The 22,510-nt window shown below is 38.8% G+C and overlaps 1 long non-coding RNA gene across 2 annotated transcripts; it reads left to right on the top strand.

The window, feature by feature from the left end:
• The first annotated feature begins 19,064 nt into the window (after positions 1-19,064).
• Positions 19,065-20,801, top strand: LOC137219675 (uncharacterized). Of its 2 annotated transcripts, none has more exons than XR_010941197.1 (3): positions 19,065-19,865; positions 20,135-20,341; positions 20,438-20,801. It is a non-coding gene; the product is annotated as an uncharacterized lncRNA (long non-coding RNA). The 2 variants fall into 2 exon arrangements; XR_010941198.1 differs by having other exon boundaries at positions 20,144-20,341.
• The last annotated feature ends 1,709 nt before the right edge of the window (positions 20,802-22,510 follow it).

Raw genomic sequence — 22,510 nt, forward strand, 5'->3', positions numbered from 1 at the left:
GCTTCTCTGAAAGAAAAAGAAAATGGGACATTAATGAAATTGGTACTTAAACCCTTAGTTTGAGAGTGTAGTGAACATTAAAAAATGACATAATTAAGACAAAATTATTTCTCTCTTTTCTCTGGGTTCTGTGAAAGGTCAGAGGAAAAAAATTTATTCATTCATTTATTTCATTATTTTGTAATTAAAATATTTATATTTTATAAAATATTAATGTTTATTAAACATTTATTTCTCCATGATCACATTGATCCCATAATAAATACAGCAGGGACACATACAAAATTACCATTTATTTAAATTTCAGTTTTCTGCACCTTGATTTCCTTATCTGTAAAATGGAGATTATAACAGCTAATTCTGAGGGTAACTGTGAGAATTAAATGTGATAATTTGCGTAAAACAGCAGAATGCTTGACCTGTCATATGGTAATGATATCACAACAAACATTATCAATCACTTACTCTGTACTAGATACTCTGTTAAGTTTTTATATATGCTAACACATTTGATATTCACAACAACCTTATGGTGGATGTAGACATTGTAATCCCATTTTGTGGAAGAAGAAACTGTAGTTTAAAGAGTCTAAGTAACTTTCCTGAGCTTATAAGCAGTATAGCTGAGATTCAGACCCAGACAGTCTGACTCTGTTGCTCATACCTGGCAGCTATTATGGTCATTACTACAACTACTAGGCTGAGCTGAAATTGCAGCGATAGGAATTTAAATATAGACATGAAGTTCTTGACTATAAAGATTATGAAAAAACGGAATGGAAAATTTTGAAGTACAAAAATCCCTAGAGATGCTTAAGTGTATCTCAGCTGTCAGCTGAGGTCCTACGATCCCTTGGAGACTTAGATCAGCTTGCTTTAAAATTCCACTTTGGTACCTGTGCAAGTTCAGAGCCATCTCTGCAATTTCTGTGAATCCTTAATGGCTTTCTTTCTCAGTTTTCTCTGCCTTGCTTTGGATTTATCTTGCATCATCCAAACACAGAGTCCACTTTCTCAAAATATGTCATTAGTTTAGTGGTTTTACTGAAGATCTGAGAGATTATGGGAGAAGTCACATCACATACAATATTATCAACTTCCTGGTTTCACCTCCAGTCCTCCTCATTTCAGACAAGAGCAAACGTGCTTGGCAAGCATGTCATTTCCAACCATCTAGTAAATGGTGGAGCCAGAACTACAGACAGGATCCTGTTGGCAGATAAGATGATCAAGCCAGTGCAAGTGAGGAGAAAAACCTCCTTTTTATTCATCTAGCTATTCCTCTTAAGGCCTGCATTTTCTTTCTACCAATAAAAGAAAAATAAAATAGACATTGTCAAAGCTAATGGAAACCACTTCTGATTTTATTGATTTTGGGTCCTCTCTTTTTTCCTGGATGAGTGTGGCTAAAGGTTTATCAGTTTTGTTTATCTTTTCAAAGAACCAGCTTTTAGTTTCATTAAACTTTTCTATTGTTTTTTGGTCTCTATTTCATTTATTTCTGCTCTGATCTTTATGATTTCTTTCACTCTATTAACTTTGGGTTTTGTTTGTTGTTCTTTTTCTAATTCCTTTAGATGTAAAGTTAGGTTGTTTGAGATTTTTTCCTTGTTTTTTGAGGTAGGCTTGTATTGCTATAAGTTTCCCTCTTAGAACCGCTTTTGCTGCATCCCATAGATTTTTGGACTATTGTGTTTTCATTTTCATTTGTCTCCAGGTTTTTTTTTTTTTTTTTTGCGGCACGCGGGCCTCTCACTGTTGTGGCCTCTCCTGTTGCAGAGCACAGGCTCCAGATGCGCAGGCCCAGCGGCCATGGCCCACGGGCCAGCCACTCCATGGCATGTGGGATCCTCCTGGACCGGGGCATGAAGCCGCGTCCCCTGCATCGGCAGGCAGACTCCCAACCACTGCACCACCAGGGAAGCCCTCTCCAGGTATTCTTTTATTTCTTTGATTTCTTCAGTGATCCATTGGTTGTTTAGTAGCATATTGGTTAGCCTCCACATGTTTGCATTTTTTTTCTTGTAGTTGATTTTTAGTCTGCTAATGTGATCAAGAAAGATGCTTGATGTGATTTCAATTTTCTTAAATTTACTAAAACTCATTTTGTGGACTAGCATGTGATCTATCCTGGAGAATGTTCCATGTGCACTTGATAAAAATGTATTCTGTTGCCTTTCAATGGAATGTTATATATATATATATATATATATATATATATATTTATTTATTTATTTATTTATTTATTTATTTATTTATTTTTTTGGTCTAGGGTGTCATTTAAGGCCAGTGTTTCCTTATTGTTCTCTCTGGATGATCTATCTGTTCATGTACATGGGGTGTTATAAAGTCCCCTGCATTATTATGTTACTGTCAATTTCTCCCTTTATGTCTGTTAGTATTTGCTTTATGTATTTAGTGTTCCTATGTTGGGTGCATATATATTTACATTGTTATATCTTCTTGGATTGATTCCCTAATCATTATGTAATTTAAAAAATTTCTTTAATTTTGTATCTATATGAGATGATGGATGGTCACTAACTTATTATGATAATCCCTTCATAATGTATGTAAGTCAAATTATTATGCTGCATACCTTAAACTTATACAGTACTGTATATCAATTATATCTCATTAAAACTGGAAGAAAAAAAAGCTAAATTCCTCTTGAAAATGCAAAAGACCAAAAACTGAAAACAATAAGGTTACATTAAAGCTAGAAATGTTTCTAAGATGTTACAGCAAACAGATCCTTTGCTGTCTGACTTCTGGTTGCGTTGGGCCAGTGGGAAGCCCTGGCAGAAGCTTGGAAAAAGGGAGGAAAATGAGGTCAGAGCCCTCTCCCTCTTGGGTCATCTGAAGCTGGCTATGTTGCTCAATCGAAGGTCACTGCTTTTCTGTGGCAGCCTGCTAGTATCCAAACCCTCTCCTCATCCTTTGAGGCCTAGAGGTAGTAACAGCTCTGCTGTCCTAACTACAGGTTACTGCAGTACACAGTGCAATTCCCTATATTCCATCTATACCATGTGTTATGGGTTGAATCATGTCCCCTAAGAAGATGTTGAAGTCCTAACTTCCAGTGCCTATGAATGTGACCTTATCTGGAAATAGAGTTTTTGCAAATGGTCAAGTTAACATGAGGTCATTAACGTGGGCCCTAGTTCAATATGACTGTGTTCTTAGAAAAAGACACAGAGACATGCACACAGGGAGAACGTCATGTGAAATGAAGTAGAGATCAGAGTGATGCATCTACAAACCAAAGAGTGCCAGCAAACCACAGAAGCGAGGAGCCAGGCATGGAATAAAGTCTTCCTCATGGGCCTCAGAAGGAACCAACCCTGTCAACAGGGCTTGATCTTGGGATTCTGGCCTCCAGAACGATGAGATAATAAATTTCTTCTGTTTCAGCTACCTAGTTTGTTGTACAGCAGCCCCACAAAACTATTAAATCATTTAAATAGTCCCTTAAAAATTCCCAGAGTTTTCTTCTTTCAGCCACGTGGTGTGGCTTGTGGGATTTTAGTTCCCTGACCAGGAGTTGAATCTGGGCCCTGGCAGTGAAAGCACCGAGTCCTAACCACTGGACCACCAGGGAATTCCCCAGAGTTTTCTTAATTTGATTATACCAACTGATACTTATTGGGACCCTGACTGATATAAATGGTATTATATAAGGAAATAAATCACTGGAATAATGTCTAGCTTATAGAAGAACTTGACGAGGTATCGCCAGTTAAGAGCTAGTTGTGGGCTGTGTTTGAAAATCTCTCACGTAAACTAGTACAAAGCATCAGATTGGAAGCGAACATTTGTATGACACATTTGTAGAGTTTGCTAATTGCTCAATACTGTGCTCCTTTTCAGCTATCCAATGATTAATTCCCATCTCCAAACATCCATTAGCTCTTGAGGACATTTAGTGGGAACAAAATATCTGTGACATGTTAAGAAGAAAAATAAAAACAGGGTAATGGGACAAAGAGTTATGGGGTAGGGGCTCTCAGATAGGGGTGATATTTGAACAGAGATCTTTCAATGGAGTAAAGGAGTGAGACCTATGGAAATCTAGGGACCAGTGTCCTGGGCAGAGAGAGCAGCCTATTCAAAGCCTCTGAGACTGGAGTGTGCTTTGTGTGTCAGAAACAGAGTGGAAGCCAGCATGGCTGGAGCAGATGGAGGCAGCAACAGGTAAAAGATAAGAGAAATAACCCTCATTTCCCTTTATTTATTTATTTATTTTTAATTAATTAATTTATTTTTGGCTGCATTGGGTCTTTGTTGTTGTGCACGGGCTTTTCTCTAGTTGCGGTGAGCGGGGGCTCTTTGTGGTGGCTTCTCTCGTTGCAGAGCACGGGCTCTAGGAGTGCGGGCTTCAGTAGTTGTGGCATGCGGGATCAGTAGTTGTGGCTCGAGGGCTTTAGAGTGCAGGCTCAGTAGTTGTGGCACATGGGCTTAGTTGCTCCACAGCATGGGGGATCTTCCCGGACCAGGGCTCTAACCCATGTGCCCTGCATTGGCAGGCGGATTCTTAACCACTGCGCCACCAGGGAGGCTCCTTGTTTCCTTTTCTATCCAATTAAAATATTTTAACTTTCTCTACTCATTTGTTGTGAGCATTTAAAGTTTGAGCACAGTGTTTGCAAAGTAATTAACAGAATGTTTCTCACATAATAAGTGGGGTAGAGGTCACAAGCACCATGTTTTTCTCCAGATTCCTTCTCCATCCTTTCAACACCCCCAGCAAAAATTCATATTATTCAAAAAGACTAAGAAATATTTTATTTTTAAATGACAACCTAATATCTAATCAAGTGAATTTTCTTGACTTTGGTAGAGATGATTTTCTTCAGCCCCAAGTTAGTTTCCAGACCTTCCTGTTTATTCCATTTTGATTTGTGTGACCATGCATCCTTTCCCCGACCTTCCATTATTTCTCTGGAGCCATGTTTTGGCTCTGGGAGTCCCAACTACTGTAACATAAAGAACTCTTACAGATTTTTAAGGAAGTTTTTCACTTACAGAAAGTAATAAAAGTATTAATTTCCTTTTCAGATTATTTAAATGGATCATAAAATAGCCTAATTTACTGAGCTTACCTTTCCTTGTGTCTCAAACAATCAAAAGAGGGTGTATGGTCTGGGATACTAAAGCATTTATGCTCACTGGTGCCTGAAAGGTTTAATGTCTCTTCCTGGAGTAATTAATTTAAAGTAGGGCAAGACTGGACCAACATTATTATTTCATTTTAAGTGCATCTGGAAATTCAGAGTGAGCTTTTGTTTAGCTCTGTTGAAGAAAAAGAAATACATGTTCATAATGTTTACCTATTATTAGAGCAATTCTACAATCGCTGCTCACAATCAGGAGGCAAAGCTCATGACGTCACTTTGAACAGGAGCCAGGAGGCAGCAGAATCATTTGTGTTCTATTGATGAGGCATGGACTTAGGGAGCAGAGCAAATGGGGCTTAGTGAAGCAGGGAATTTCTACAATGGGAGGAATTAAGCAAAAATTGAGGATGTATTTAGAAAGAGAAAAGGAATCCCCCAGATAACTTTTTTTTTTTTTTTTTTTGGCGGTACGCGGGCCTCTCACTGTTGCGGCCCCTCCCGCTGCGGAGCACAGGCTCCGGATGCGCAGGCCCAGCGGCCCAGCTGCTCCGCGTCATGTGGGATCCTCCCGGACCGGGGCACGAACCCGTGTCCCCTGCATCAGCAGGCGGACTCTCAACCACTGCGCCACCAGGGAAGCCCCACCAGATAACTTTTAAAGATGTTCACTATTACAAACATCACAAAATCGAGCAACAGAACATAATAGTTTTTAATAATTGACTGCCTGACATACCACTTTGCTTTCTTCCTACATTTTTGACTGCATACTCTTTGATGACCTTTTCATATTAAAATGACTTTGTAATATTTTCTACAGAAAGAAGAGAAAAATATCTCAGTCCCAGCTTAGTCGACTGGAATTTGTTTTTTATTATTCCTGGTTTAGAGGAATACAATTGTGGCTTAATACACAGTCATACTCACTGTTTTTACTACTGCTTCCAGTTTGTGATCTGGAATCACAGGAATTCTGATCATTCTATTATTTTATTTCTCACAGTTCCCATCAAAAAATAATGTATGATGTGTCTATAACTGTACATGCTGCATTACATTCCTGCCAGGAATGAATGCCCATGTTGACCAGACATCTATGAAAAACAAATCACTGAGGAGAAGCTAACAGGTTTATACAACTGGTGATTGGAACAGTGTTCTTCAGACTGGCTTCTAGCTTCTTACATTTCGCTTTTCCTTTCTCTTTCATTCTTCACGTACTCCCAACAACTCCTGACCTAATTATCTCCCAAAGGCCCACCTCCAAATATGGTTACATTGACGAATCAGATTTCACATATGAATGGGGGGAACACAAACATTCAGTCCATAGGTAGGCAGTGTAGGGGAAAAGTAAATACACACACACACACACACACACACACACACACACACACGAATAACATGTGCATCCCATCAGCTCCCATATCTTTGTATGGTCATAGCTGGGTCTAAGTCTCTTCCTTCCATGAGTATCCTTTCGACCACTTTCTGTATTTTTTTCTTACTCAAGTCTGTATGTGATGTATATATTAACCTGATTTCATTTAGATAGGTTGTTAGTACCCTGCTGCTGGGCACAGTGTTTTGTTGGCTACTGGCATTTGGTTGAACATAAGGGAAGCACAAGGTTGTTGTTTTTTTTTTATCTTTATTGGAGTATAACTGCTTTACAATGGCGTGTTAGTTTCTGCCGCACAACAAAGTGAATCAGCTATACATATACATATATCCCTATATCCTCCCCTTCTTGAGCCTCCCTCCCACCCTCCCTATCCCACCCCTCTAGGTCGTCACAGAACACCTAGCTGATCTCCCTGTGCTATGCAACAGCTTCCCACAAACCATCCATTTTATGTTTGGTAGTGTATATATGTCAATGCTACTCTCTCACTTTGTTCCAGCTTCCCCTTCCCCGCTGTGTCCTCAAGCCCATTCTCTACTTCTGCATCTTTATTCCTGCTCTGCCACTAGGTTCATCAGTACTGTTTTTATAGATTCCATATATGTGCGTTAGCATATGATATTTGTTTTTCTCTTTCTGACTTACTTCACTCTCTATGACAGACTCTAGGTCCATCCACCTCATTACAAATAACTCAATTTCGTTCCTTTTTATGGCTGAGTAATATGCCATTGTATATATGTGCCACATCTTCTTTATCCATTCATTTGTTGATGGACATTTAGGTTGGGAAGCACAAGGTTAATCCAGTCATTTGGAATTACTGGAAGCTCTTCTTGATGTAGTGTAACCTATGGAATCCATTTATATTTTCTTGCCGTTTCAGAAATTAAGCTCCACTTAGACCAGAAGGAAAAGAGGCTACTTTGAATTTTTTATTTTTTATTTTTTTTTAGTGGGAGCCTTCAGGTGGAAGGAGGAAAGACAGGGCATATTTCCTATAAGAACAAAAAAAATGCCACATAGTGTTTCCCCTACCTGTCTGATTTCTTTCCGTTAGGAATATGTTTCACAAGGGAGAGCATGTTCTCCTGATCGGGGACCTTCTTTATTTTTCTCTCATGTCTCTTAAGATAATTTTGATAGATTATGGTTCCCCCTTGCACACTTAAAAGTTCATAACTAAAATGTTTAATTGTAAATGTATACAGTTTCAAAGGATATAATTTCTGGCACATTAAATTGAAATTTTAAAGTGAAACTGTTACCTCACTTTTAAATATATCTATAGCAATGTTACACCACCATCATCTATTTTTAAAGGCATGAAAATTCCTTCTTTAACAATTAGACATTTTTCATTATTCTCTTTCCTCCTGGAAATTGTATTTCCATTCCACCTCCTCCTCAAAATTGTACACCAGTTTAATCTATTTTTCTGTTTAAGTATATTTTATTGATTACTCTTTCATATGCTTATGCAACAAAAATAAAAGAATTTCCATTCTGTTTTTTTAATAATCTCTAGTCAAGCACTTCATGTCTAAGTTTAAATTCCTTTTGTTACAATTTTAGTTCTGCCTAGAAGTTGCAAAAAAGAAGATAAATTTTCTGTAAACTTAGAGTTCTAAGAGCTAAAACTTTCTCCTGTATTATCATTACAGTTATTTTTCATATGCAAATGATCAAAAACAACATACATAAATTATATTTTTTTAAATTATTGCATATCAAAAATAAAATTGTATTGGGAATGCATTTCATAGTGTGATAGGTAGTGGAGGTTTATGATGTTTCAATCAAATGAGGTGACACAAATATTTACAGTTGTTTGTTTGACACCGAAGAGATTACATCTTAGAACCATGCAGTGCACTAACAGGAATGGGTGACAGGTGTACCTTTCTATTGTTAAGTGGGAGACAGGCTATGGGCAAAGGAAGGGCTACAGATATTTCATTGACATCTACCTTGGCAAATTAGTTTTAGGAAAGAGTCGATATGGAAGTTGAGTATCTGGAAATTGATTTCCTTAAAACTGTGTTTGCATATCTTCTGAAAAGCTACATGTACATACCTGTTTGAAAAAGCTATTCTATATAGTTATTAAGATAGTCCATGAATGTGTTCCCCCGCAGGAGTAAGAGATAAGAGTGCAGTAAGAGGTGCAAGTGGGGACAATTGCAGACACCTCTTTGAGACCTTTGTAGTGGGAAGGAACACAGTGGGAGAGCCTTTTTTTAGATAAGTTTTAATCTTTAGGAATTCTGATCCAATTATATTTTGATTAGAACAAGAACTTCATTTGATTTCTGTTGTCAAATATTTCCTGCCTTTTAAAAAGTGCCTTTTAAATTAATCTGTTAAATTATCTGTGTGATAACTGAAGCTATTAATCTCAGATCCAATGACTTCTCCTAATGTATGCTCACACGGGAGACCCTACTAATTATAAAATGTCACAGATTATCACTTACAAACGAGAGAGGAAAATATGGAGGAAACTCACAAACAATATACACGAGTTTAACACATACTGACAAATGTCACCCACTTAAAATTGTTTCTAGAATCAGTTAATGATTTTACCTCAAAAACTTTATATAGATAAAAAATTTCAATAATCCTATTTATTTCATTTTATATATTTCAATGTATTTTTAATTTATAAATTTATTTATTTATACTTATTTTATATTTAATAAATTGATAAATGTATGAATAAATATAAATAAATAGATGTTATTTATTCATAGTTATCTTTTTTTTTCTCTGAAAAATGGTATACTGCATAAGGAAATCAAAAAATATCTTTTACAAAAAAGGTTAAAGATACCACATTCGTAAAGGCACATATGAAACTATAGCAATGGCAAGGCCAGTGAGAATATAAACAATATGCAAGTAGGACCAATATCTAAATAAGACTTTATAAAACAACTAGAAAACAGTGCAAAAAAATATACCTCATAATTGTGCATAAAACTGGCAAGCATAAGCTTATTTACTAATATAAAAAAAACATAGAATAGCATGCATAATTTTATGTGAGGCTTTTAACATTGAGAGGGAGTCTACACTAAACTAAATTATAAATTTATAATCTTGTACATTTCTTAGTTTATTCTATTTATTTTCAGTTTACGTTTATCTTAATTTAGCAAAAATACCCAGCTATTAAAACAAAGGAATCAGACTTTTTACTTTACACTTCAGAAAAGTGTAAATTAACAAGGTCTTACTGTAAACTAACTATTTGTTTTCAATTACTTGGTACCAGATCTTACATATTTTTAACCCAATTTTTAACTTCCCCTTGGAGCACCCTGGAGCAAAAGTTTTGAAACAATGTAAGAAAAACTGCTCTTGGAGCACTTGGCAGCCAGAACCTCACTCCATATGTTATGTGATGTCTCACCTGGGTTTTAGTTAAACCTGGAAACATCTTTCATCCTTGGGTCAAGCAGCAGACTTGCTTAAGCAAAGCTGGTGAAGTCAGAGCCTGATCCCAGGCTTGGAAGTGTGTGTGGGGAAAGGGAAGGGAGAAGGAAGCGAAGGAGAGGAGAGGAGTGGGCAACAAAGAGATATGGAGAATAGGAGGAAAAAGAGAGATGTCAAGAGGAAAAATAAGAGAGCTGTGTGAGATTGGAAAGGCTAGGGCGGCACCATCCCTGCATCTCCTGCTGAGCAACATTGTTACCTAAGTCTGTTTAGGGAATTTCCAAAACACAGAGGAGCTTTGAGGGTCTGGCTGTCAGACCTTATGCAACCAAGTTGTTTTGGGAACAGCCTGAAAATTTCACAAGAGAGCTGAGTTCTCAAGAGATTGACAGTTTGACCAAAAGATCAAAGGTCTGGTGCAGCGGGGCTAATTTTCAGAAACCCTTCCAAATTGTGAAGATTTTCCTCCTTGTTATGGCAATTAAGACGTGAAAATAGTCATTCAAGGCACTTCTAAGCAGCTTTCTTCTTTGTTCACAAGGTTCCACGAATGTCAGTCCTCTCCAAACCCACGAAAACAAAATAGGTGACCAGGATGATTACACCCAAATCACTGATAAAAGGAGAGAGAAGCACAGAAATATGCAGTGATTTGTTTGGCTTTCCGAAAAGAGAAAGTTGCATGGTTGGATTACAAATATTATTGCCTTCAGATCAGCAAAGTACATAAGCAGCATTGCTGTGGGTGGGTGTGGAGGAAGGAGTAATTGCATGATTAAGAGTGAGTAGCAGGGGCTTCCCTGGTGCCGCAGTGGTTGAGAGTCCGCCTGCTGATGCAGGGGACACGGGTTCGGGCGCTGGTCCGGGAAGATCCCACATGCCGCGGAGCGGCTGGGCCTGTGAGCCATGGCCACTGAGCCTGCGCATCCGGAGCCTGTGCTCCGCAACGGGAGAGGCCACAACAGTGAGAGGCCTGCGTACCGCAAAAAAAAAAAAAAAGAGTGGGTAGCAGCAGCCAGATGGGGTGGAGAAGGAAATGTTAACAGTTATTTGAGATTCTGAGTTCACCAGATACAGTTCCCAAACCAATAAGAAGATCTAAAAGCCATACAGTGAGATCCCCTAGATTAGGGAAGTCTGTGATAAACAAAAGCTAATATGCTGAGTTGCTATTGAAAAATACACATAAAGTAATAGCAGTTCTCTCTCTTTTTAAAACATTTGTTTAATTAACAAAAGGTGATATAGATAATCTAAATACCAGTTAGCAATCCCTAACAACCAGGAGATGCTTAAAATTTATTTGGAACTTAGAGTCTGGAAGTAAAGACCCATTTTCCACAACATTTTATACATCACTGTTTTGGCTGCTGAGACTAACTCAGAATATGGGACCATAGGAACTTCACAATTGCACCAAGATTTTTCCGTTCATTGTTCCTACAGTTTGGATTCGGCTTCACAACCATACCTGGGACTTATTAGGCCAGGAAGTCAGGGAGTTGGCATGTGTTTTTATTATAGTTAAACTTATCTGGATTTAAAAGGCATTAAACATCTTCTGATTTCTTTCCTTTCCTTCAATTGTACAAGAATGTTTTAATTGGATATTGTAAACGAAAATGTTCACTCTGCATTGATCACCTAGAGATCTGTTTTCAACCCTCTGAAGATTCCCAAATGCAGGCCTTCCCCTTAAAAGTCCTTAAAGCAGGGTCTTTAAGCCTATAAAGATCCATGAGCCCAAGATTTCCGGCTTGAATGCTTTGGGCCTCAGTCATCCAGTTTCACTCTTTGTTCAATTACCCGGATAGCAGCCAGACCCTGGTTTCCTCTTGTGCCTTGTGGATAAAGTCATCATTATCTTCATTAATGAAAATGAAAATTCAACTTATTTGCACAGAATTCATTCCGTTGCTACATATCTCCTTTCCATCATAATTTAAGAAGTTTAAACTTGGTACACAAAGCACATTCTGAGGATGACTGGCCAGACGTTGTTGAAGGGCTTAAGTAACAAAAGAGCAAAATAGTATAGGCTGGGTAATGGTCATCTAAATTGCACTCTAAGCAACACCAGCTCTATTATCAGCTCCCACTGAAATTAAATGAAGATGGTTTTTCCAGAAGGAGTTTGCATTCAGCCATAGTGAATGTACAATGGAAGCTTTCAAAAGTGACATAGGTTTCTCCTCAGTTACTCTACTCATAATTCCAATTAGGAACACACTGATTAACCCTAGCACACAATTTCTGGGAGAATCTTACTTCTATTATCCTGACTAATTTCATGAACCCAGAGGAAAAGGGAGAAGTTTATAGTTCATTTTGGCAAATTATGCAAAACTAAACCTCTGAAAGCCTGTATCTCTAAAAAGATATGAGATTGACCATTATTGATGTTTTTCCTAGGAAGATGGGAGAGCTCTGAATTCAGATGCTGAATGAACTGACTGCTTCAGAACTGCCCTGTAGATACAGTCCATTCAGGTAGGGGAAGATGCTAAATATCTGGCTGAATTTTGTCAGTGTGTTAAAGCATTTATTTTTTCTAAAATCATTGCAGAAGAAAATAGTGGGCGCAATTCATTGGAGCACATGCATATGAATGTGATAAAACGCAGTGGTCTGCATAGCCAAGATAACATGGAATGAATGACAAAACAAATTTCTCCAAAGCTAAGTTGTGTCATAATGTTCATCTATATTGAACGATCTGTCTTTTCCTCATCTCTACCAGCACTGCTCTGGCCAAGCGACCTCACTGAAATCTTTACTTCCTCTCATATGCCTTGTCAAGCCTCTTTTCACAGCTACCACGGTGATTTAAAAAAAAAAAAAAAAGGATCATGTTACCCCTGCTTATTTAAAACTTATCAAAATTCCCATTGCATTTTGAATAAAATACAGATTCCCCTCAGATCTCATTTCTTATCATGTCTTTCTCAATCATTATTTTCCAATGTCACTGACCAACTTTCTGTACCTACAAAACATCTCTGCTTCTGGGCCTTTGCATTTCTTAGGCCCACTGCCTGGAGTTCACTTTTCCCTGAATTTGACCAGGCTAATTCCTTCTAGCAATCAGGGCTTAGTCTTTTCTAGGCATCTTATCAAAAGTAGCCTGCAGATTTTTCATTATCACGTTATCTTGTTTCATCTTCTTCATAAGGCTCTCATTATCTGAAATTATCTTTATTTGTTTACATGCTTAATGCCGTTCTTCGCCACTAGAATGGAAACCCAAAGGTCAGCAGCCTGTTTGTTCTGTTCACTGTTGTATTGCCAGCATTTTGACATATATGAAGACCATGTGCCATTTTCTAAATCAAGATTCAGAATGGCTTACATTTTTTGTGGAGAGGGCTTGTGATCAAGACTGTATGAACTTGGAGGGATATGTTGTGGATATGTTGTGGCCAGGGATATGTTGTGGCCAGGGATACGTTGTGGCCAGAATTAAGGATGGCCAAGATGATGGGCAGTATGATATTGTAGAAAGTATGTGAGCTTAGAATCAGACCTGAGCTCAAATCTCAGGCTGCCTTACTAGTTGTGTGACCTTGGGCAAGGTACTTACAGCTTTAGTGAGGCTCACTTTCCTTATATATAAAGAATAGAGAACAAAGAGCATTTACAAAAAACTGTTTCACAGTGTTGTGAAGACTAAATGATACCATGTGTGTAAAGTGACTAGGTCTGTGCCTTCTACATATAGGCTCCCAATAAGTGGTAAATTATTGTGACAGACATTACTTGTTACCTAGCCCATAGCTATAGTCCCTTCTTCTTTGATAACAGGGCCCTAATTTTGTTCAGGGTGGTAATGCCTAGGCCCAGATGATGAATCATGTTTAATCTAAAACAATCATTAGCAACCTGTTCCCCACTTTCCCAGCCTCCTTTGCAACTACAGGTGGTCACGGGATCCAATTCTGGATGATGAAACTAAGGGAAAGTTGGCACTGTGTGTGTAAAGGGGGGAAGGGAGACTCCAGGGAGGTTTCTGCTTTTCTGATACAAGGACAGACATCAGTGATGCTGTATATGACTGCCTCCCCCCGCCGCCCTTTCTTCCTGCCGTGAATATTGAAGTGATGGCTTATGAGCAAGCATCCTACAACCTGAAGAGAAAGCCTTGCCAGTTTTGAGCCACAGAACCAATGCCAGAAACCATTTACCTGCATGCATTTTTGTCATATGAAAATAATAATCCCATATTTACTGAAGCAACTGTAAGGTTACCTGCTACTAAAAGTAATATTTCTAAATGATGCAAATGTATATGTGTCCGTGTGTATGTATATGTGTGTGTAGGCAAGTAGAGCATTTAAAGTTGATGGTAGTGAGATATACGTTACTGGTACCCAAAGTTAGCTGGTTCAGTGTCACCAGGATGTTTCCCAGGTAAAAGCAGGGATGGATTGCCAATCTATTCAAGGTCACACCTTAAACATGGTAAAGTTTAAGGATGTGGATTTTAAATTTCATTAATTAAAGCTGATACTCAGGATACCCATCCCTCCAAAACACGGGCTACATTTTATTGTGGAAAACAATAGTATGTGTATTTATCTAAAACCAAGTTTTAAAAGAAATCTGCTTTCCATTTTCAATGTTAACCTCATTTTATTTCCTTTTATAAAAACTGAGTATATTCTCTTTATATTTTTGGATATTTGAGTAAAGAACAAACAGCATTTACAAAATGCTACGTTTAAAAAAACTTATTTTAGGGCTTCCCTGGTGGCGCAGTGGTTAAGAGTCCACCTACCGATGCAGGGAACACGGGTTCGTGCCCCAGTCCGGGAAGATCCCACATGCAGCGGGGTGGCTGGGCCCGTGAGCCATGGCCGCTGAGCCTGCGTGTCCGGAGCCTGTGCTCCGCAACGGGAGAGGCCACAGCAGTGAGAGGCCCGTGTACTGCAAAAAAAAACACCTTATTTTAGGTCTTAAAATTTTCAAGTGTTTATGAGACAAATGTTTTTTAAAATAAAACTGACATTTAAACTAAAAATGTTCTATTGTACTATATAAATTCATCATGCTATATGAAATATTGTAGTCTAAACTTTTAAAACAGTATGGTATAGTTTTAGGTACTTAGCTAACTGTTAATTTTCATAATAAAAGTAAAATTTGTATAGTGTTACTATGCACCTAATTGTTCTAACATCTCAATTTATATTAACTCATTTAATATTCTCATCAGTCTTCTCTATGGACTTGGCACCGTTATTATTGTCATTCCCATTTTATAGCTGGTGATACGGAGGCACAGAGATACTGAATAATTTGTCTCAGTAGAGCTAAGATATGAACCAAGGGATCCTGGCTCTAGAGGCTGCTCTCTTGTCAGCTCTGCTTTGTTGCCTCCCAAGTTTACTCATTATACCTCATATGAGCATAGTTATATTATTTGTTAACTTGTGGTAAGCTACATTCCTTAACACATTTCCTATTCACTCCTTTTGCTGTGTATTTAAAGATTGTTTTTCATTTATTATCCCATATACTTTGGAATAAATGGACTTGCCACCCTCCCTTACCCTATTCCTCCCGGTAAGCTAACAAGTTGCGGTAGATCTCTAGCACTCTTGTGCACTCGGCCAGTTAGAACAAAACTCCTTCTGATGGGAATCCTAAGCCAAAATTCTCACCTGCCTTAAGAATAAAGATCCTTAAGAATAAAGGATCAGTTGCCCTTTGGGGACACATTAGGAGGCATTGCACTAACCATATTCAGCTTGTAAAACTCTAGCTTGAATTCTGCCATTTCTATTTAGTTCATGGCCTGCAGTTCCGGGGCTGTGTATATCTTATTCCATATTCTGGGGGAACCTCACAAGTGTTATCTTTTCCTTTGTCTGTCTGTCATTGTGACTTAGGAAATATGGACAAGGATGAGGACTACTGATTTTATGGATGAAACAAGTTTTAGAAAGGGAGCGGGACTGAGCATCCCTTCAGTTGTCTGTTCCATGATTAGGCTGACTGTGAGAAAGGGATAAGAGAAAAGCCAAAGTCAGACGTATTTAAAGGAAGAGAGTAGAGAATGTGAGAATAAAATGTGGTAGAAGGGAAGAGATTCAGAGAAGAGTGAGAAAGTCAGCAGGTCTGGGTCTTGGGGGTTTGGGACAGGTATATGAAGAGTGTTGGAGAAGAAAAGATCTGCTTCTTCCGTGTCTCACTTGTGGAAACTACAGTGTTAAAGGAAGCTGCCCAGAATGGCCTCTCTGCTTGGAAGCTCCTTAGGCATCAAGGAAATAAATAATTAAGCCTAGCCCTGACCACATCCTTTTTCTCCTGGCATTTGTATCCTCCCTCCATTCTCCAAACCTTTGATATTATTCCTTAAATTAATCACTCATTTTCTCTTTGCAACGTCCTGTCCTGGCGTCTGCGGCTCTCGCTTTTGTGAACGGCTTTTGGGTCCTCTGCACTAAGCAGCCATCCTGGATCAGATCATGTCAGAAAGCTGCTTTTCCAGTTATGGGAAAACCACAAGAAAGTTCCTAAAATGGCAGTCCCAGCTTGCTCCCCGCAATTATGTTTTTGTCTCCCCCTTCTCGCTTTCAGGTTTTTTTTTTTTAGTTTTGTATATGGAACTTAGTTAACAGGAAGAAGAGATTACTAGCGTTAACTTTTGAGCAAACTCCTTAGAGGAGTTCCTCTGAAATTTCTGTAGCTCCATGATGTAGGCTGACTGCTGCCTCTTCATTTTCCTTTCACTCATCAGCATCTCACAAATTCGCTTCTGCTCCTCTACGAAGTCTGGTCCTACAAAAGTTTCTAAGAACCTCCCCATTCATGACTCAAATAGAAACTGTTCAGTCCTTTTGTTAACTGAGTACTTTTTGTCCACATCTTTCTTTCTTCAATCCCCAAATCCTTGTGCCATGTATTCCTCCCAGGTTCCTTCTGATTTTTTTCCCCACTGGTTCCTCTTCCTCTGTTTCATCCTTACATTGTAGCTTCCCTGGGCTTCTGATTCTGTCATCCTTTCCCCTTCCTTCACCTTCTTCCCTATTATGGGTTGAATTGCATCTCCTCCAAAAAGGTATGTTAAAGCCCTAATCCCTAGTACCTTAGAATGTGAGCTTATTTAGAAATAGGGTCATTGCAAACGTAATTAGCTAAATTGACATGGGGTTATACTGGAGTAGGATGGGTTCTAAGTCCAATATGACTTGTGTCCTTATAGGAAAAAATAAATTTGATAGAGCATATGTACAGGGGAGGCAGCCATGTGAAGAGAGAGGAGAGACTGGAGTTATGCTGCCACAAACCAAGGAACACCAGGGGGTTACCAGGAATTGGGGGAGGTGAGGACGGCTACTCCTTGAGAGACTTCAGGGGGATCATGGCCCTGCCAACATCTTGATTTCAGACTTCTAGCCTCCAGAACCATGAGACAATACATTTCTGTTTAGCCCTGGTTTGTGGGTACTTTGTTCTGGCAGTCCTAGGAAACTAATAACCCTCCCCTCTTCTCCTCTCCCCTCTCATCCCTCCTCCTCTTTTCCCTTCTTTTCTCTTTTCTTCCCTAATCCCTGGATAACAACATCCACCCCATGACCTATATTCCATTATCCTATATTCCATTACCTGATATTCCATTATCACCTATATTCTGACAACTCTCAGGTCTCCTGAACTCTAAAACCAAATTTATAATTTCCCATTTATCTTCTTCATCTGGGTGTTCTGCAGACATTTGAAAGTCAACACATTTAAAACAGGACTCATATTTGCTCTTTATTCTATGTTCTTGTGGCAGGTTGTATTGTCCTAAGATGACTGCACAATGTATCTCACTGTGACATCATAATGTGACATTGTAACTCTGTTCATCCAGAGTTGAGGGTCTCTGTTCCCTCCCTGAACCTGGGTGGACCTTTGTGATAACCTTGACCAGTGAAGTGACTAGTAGCAGAAGTGACTTCATGTAACTTCTAAGGCCAAGTCATAAAAATTCCATTCACTTCCACCTGGTTTTCTTGGAACACTTGCTATTGGAACCCAGCCACCATGCTGTGAGAAAGCCTAGGCCACATGGAGAGGCCAAGTGTAGGCACTCTGCTCAACAGCTCCAAGTGAGGTCCCAGTTGACAGCCAATATGTACCTCTAGGTATATGAAAGAGGAAGGCTTTGAGATGATTCCAGCCACAGCCGCCGTCTGACCGCAACATGTGAGAGATCTTGAACAGGAACCGTAAGGCTAAGGCAATCAGCCTCCAAAACCATAAGAGATGATCACAAATGATTGTGTTATTTTAAGCCACTAAGTTTTGGGAATAAATCATTATGCAGCAATACATAACTGCAGTGGTTCTTTATTTCGATTAATAAAACAACATTTAGTCAGTCACAATGCTTTATATTCTCAGTCATCTGTAATTCTTCCTTTTCACTCATTCCACAAATTTAGTCCATTTTCTAATTCTTGCCAATTCAACCTCATAAATTTTTGCTGAGAAAATGCTCTTCCTTATATACTCTGTTTCCCTGCCTTATGGATACCATTGTAATAATGCATACGAAAGAGGATGAGGTCTTAAACTGGCATCTTCCAGGCTTCCATTTTGTCCTGATTGAATCGATCCTCATGCTTATGTTAGAGTGATCTCTTTAAAATACAAATCTGACCATGTCATTTTCCTGCCTGTCACCCTCTGAGTTAAAGATAATGTCTTCTTATGCAAAGATATTCATGCAAGGTCCTCCATAAGGTGGTTCCCAAAACTATCTTTCCAGATTTATCACTTGGCATGGCACCCCATGTCCCCAACATTCTAGCCACTTTGGCCTATTCATTTTGCCCTAAGTAAGCAGCACCTATGCTTCTGTGCTTCTGCCCATGATCCTTTTTCTCCCTGGAATGTCTTTGTGAGTTTTTCCTGTCCTAGATTACCACTGTTTTGAAGAACTTTATTGGAACATTCTCTTGTCCCCCAGCAGAACTACTTTTTTTCCCTCTGCTTTAATAAAACCTTGCAATATCTCTCTCATTTTATTAGAATTATGTTTTTCTAGCTGTCTCTCCTATTAAACTGAGAAACCTCTAGTACTAGAACTACATGCTAGATTTAATATTAGATACTGATGATTCTAAGAACAGCAAGGTATAATATAGTTACACCATTCATTCAATCATTCATTTATTTGCTCATTCACTTATTCCTTTATCAAATATTGTTTACCAATGGCACTCTATTCCCAAGGAAAGAGTGAGCATGTAACTTTTCTAATTTGTCTTAGAGAGCTGAAAAATCAAGCCATTGTCTTTTGCTGGGAGAGCTCACAGGATACTTTGGGAACAATTTCAATACCAAAGATAAAACACATGTTTTTGAAACTAAACACTGTAATAACCACTTTACATATATCATTACACTTAATCCTCATAAAGATACTTGAATGTAGATTTTATTGTTGAGTAAACTGTTAAAGACTAAATAGCTTGCCCAAGTTAACAGTAAATAACAATGCTATATTTGGATCTAAGTCTGTTTGGTTCTCAAGTTCATTTTCTTTCCATCATTAGGTCATATTTTCTTCTCCTTTTAGTATCAGTGGTCATCTCTTTCGTAATTACTGCATTGTTGGCATTTCCAGATCACCTACGTGTCCATCTACTAAAATATCTGGTGGGGAGGTGGGACACTACTAGCCCTGACAGCCTTTCCACCTAACTTTCCAGATTTCAGTTCCCCCAGGTGTCTAGTGAGCTGTCCTTTATTTCTCTTCCATTCGCAGTTATTTTGAGCAGTTTAGAAGTTGAGTTTTCATGAGGCTGCACTGAGAAGTTTCATTAGTCAGGCAAAGATGGACTTGAGAGACTCTAATTAGAGACAGTCTTGTGTTCAAATAAGGCATGTGGGAGGAAAGTCACAGCTGAGTAAGTAAAGACTGGGGGTCTGGGTGTGGCATCTGCGTGTGGGCCTTTGTGTCTGTGTGGGTGTGAGAATGCAAGCACATGTGCTGTCTGTAGCAGAAGGCATCTGTGGCTGGAGTGGTTCTTGCTACCACTAGGCATTTTTATTGTCTGCCTGTCCATGTGTTCTTAGGTGCACACGTGGCTTCTCCGTGGGTGTGCCAGTCGTGTCTGTGTATGGGTTTCTCTGTGTGCGTGTGGAGGTGTGGAAGGAAAAGCTAACTTCTCGATAGCTTTTCCAGACTTCCATCGAGAGCCCAAGACTCAGAGTGAAAATGCTGTCAGATGCTTAAATGAAATTTGCTACTGATACCTTAACTAGGAGGCATGGAGAAGCCAGAAAATGGAATCAACAATCCATTACATGCCCCACTCCTCTTCTTTTTCCAGTCTTAAAAGAGTCTCCTTCCTCATCTCCACCTCATCACTTATCTGTCCAGGTGAATTATTTTTCACTCTGCTTGCATGTCATCAAGCTGAATGATTGTTTCTGTGTTTCTGCCTCTAAACACTTCTGTGTTTTTGCCTCTAAAAAGGAAGAGAAGAGCTGTGAGATCCAGAGAGGACCGGCAGGTGAAATGTCTAGACGGGGGACACAGGGAGCCACTGCCTGCTCTGCCGTGTTGAATCATCACGTTGACTACATGCCAGGCACTGTGTTATAATATCGTCACACCACTGTCCCAATGTCCCCAAGTGATAGGCTAACAACCAAGAGGAGATAAAAGATAAACTAACAGGTAGAATTATGGTGGAACGTGAAACAGATCAATCCATGAAAGCAACTATGTGAATTGTGGAATATAAGTTCTCTTTGTGCTCTATCAAAGTAAAATTTGCAAAAAATTTGACCAAGGTAAAAAATTTATGCAAAAAATAAAGAGAAAAAATCTATGAAAACTGTCTAATGCAGAGCTTCTACTAATACCTGAGTCAGACTTCACCCCTCTCCAAACATTGTAACTATTCTACATTGGCTGGTGACTCTGATTTCTAAAAATGAAAAATATTTTATTTTTACATTCTGTGGCTTTTGTATAACTAGAGAGGGTACATTTGAGAGAGAGAGAGGAGAGACAGAAGAGAGAGGACAGAAGAAGAGAGGGAAGGATGTAACATGACTGAGATGTATTGATAGATTTTTATTCTTCTATTGAATGACAGCCATACAATCAGAACAGCAGTGAGATGCTTCCTCCTAAGTTGGAAAAAGGAGAAATAAGGTTTGCCATCTGTGGGAGTAGGCCTGGAGACTGTAAATAAGTGCCTGAAGTGTTTGGGAACACGAAAAGCTCCAGTTAAGGTCACCTGGGTGTAATTTCAAGCAGGCAGTTCTAGAATGTGATTTTAATTTAGTAATGGGAACCCAGGTGTATTGTACTTCATATGGAGAAAGAGTTGAATGCACAGAAGACAGTTCAGTCTGGAGGAAAAGAAAGGGAAACTACAACTGGGCAGTCCAGAGACAGGGAATTAGGAGACACAAATACTCAATCACTGCAGCATATTGTGGGGCAATGATCCGTCATCCCACAGCCCCACCTCTAGCATGAATAGGAGATTTTGCTTAAGATCATGAATATTTCCATTTGTTTTTATTTTCTGCTCACTAAGTAGCATTTTCATCATGAACTGTTCTGCTAATGAGAAGGTAATACCCTGGATGGGAAAAATATCATTATTCTAAAACCTGGAAGGAGTGTCTTTCCCAGAATAAGTGAAGGAAGGGACAGTCTAATTGGACTGATAAACTTCAATCTCCTGTGAGTTTGATTAGTTTGATTAGTCTTTCCAGGACTGATGATGGAGAGACGCTGACAAGGTAAGAGCCAGATCCAGAATTGTATCACCTGTGAGGCCCATTGGTGGACGGGAAGCTGGCCTTCCTCTGGAAAGCACTCTGCTGTTAACTACATTGAATACTTAACACTGCTGGGTCATTATTTAGGAACAATACATATAGATGGGATAAGGCTTATCAGTATATGCATATTTCCAACCTTGCTCCTTCCCTGACACTAAAAAGGACTCTAGCTTGGCCTATTTAGTGTTGTTTCTTTTCCCCACTCTGCAAATCATAGTCCTGATTTGTTTGAATGGTTTTTGAGATTTTGTGATGGAGGGTTGAGAGGAAAAGGTGGGGAGTTGGGGAGCAAAAGGACAAGATATGCTTGTGTAGGGATTTAAAGGAGATTAGTGGTGGTCTGTGAGAGAAATGGATTGAGGAGCGAAATAAGTAGTCATCAAGGTCTGTGTATCAGCTTCATGGAGTTTGAGGTGACACAAGTAAACTACTTTTTTATACTGAAATTATTTTAGTTGGATGAAATAGAATGCATTTTTTTTTACCCACACATTTTCTTCCTTCCTTCCTTCCTTCCTTCCTTCCTTCCTTCCTCCCTCTCTCCCTCCCTCCCTTTCTCTCTCTTTCTTTCCTTCTTTCTTTTTTAACTTAAATTCTTTTTTAATTGAGATATAGTTGATTTACAATATTATATTAGTTTTAGGTGTGTAACATAGTGATAGAAAATTTTTATGGCTTATACTCCATTTATAATTATTATAAAATATTGGCTATATTCCCTGTGCTGTACAATATATCCTTGGTC

This window comes from Pseudorca crassidens, chromosome 2 (genome assembly GCF_039906515.1).
Source record: "Pseudorca crassidens isolate mPseCra1 chromosome 2, mPseCra1.hap1, whole genome shotgun sequence".
NCBI lineage: Eukaryota > Metazoa > Chordata > Mammalia > Artiodactyla > Delphinidae > Pseudorca > Pseudorca crassidens.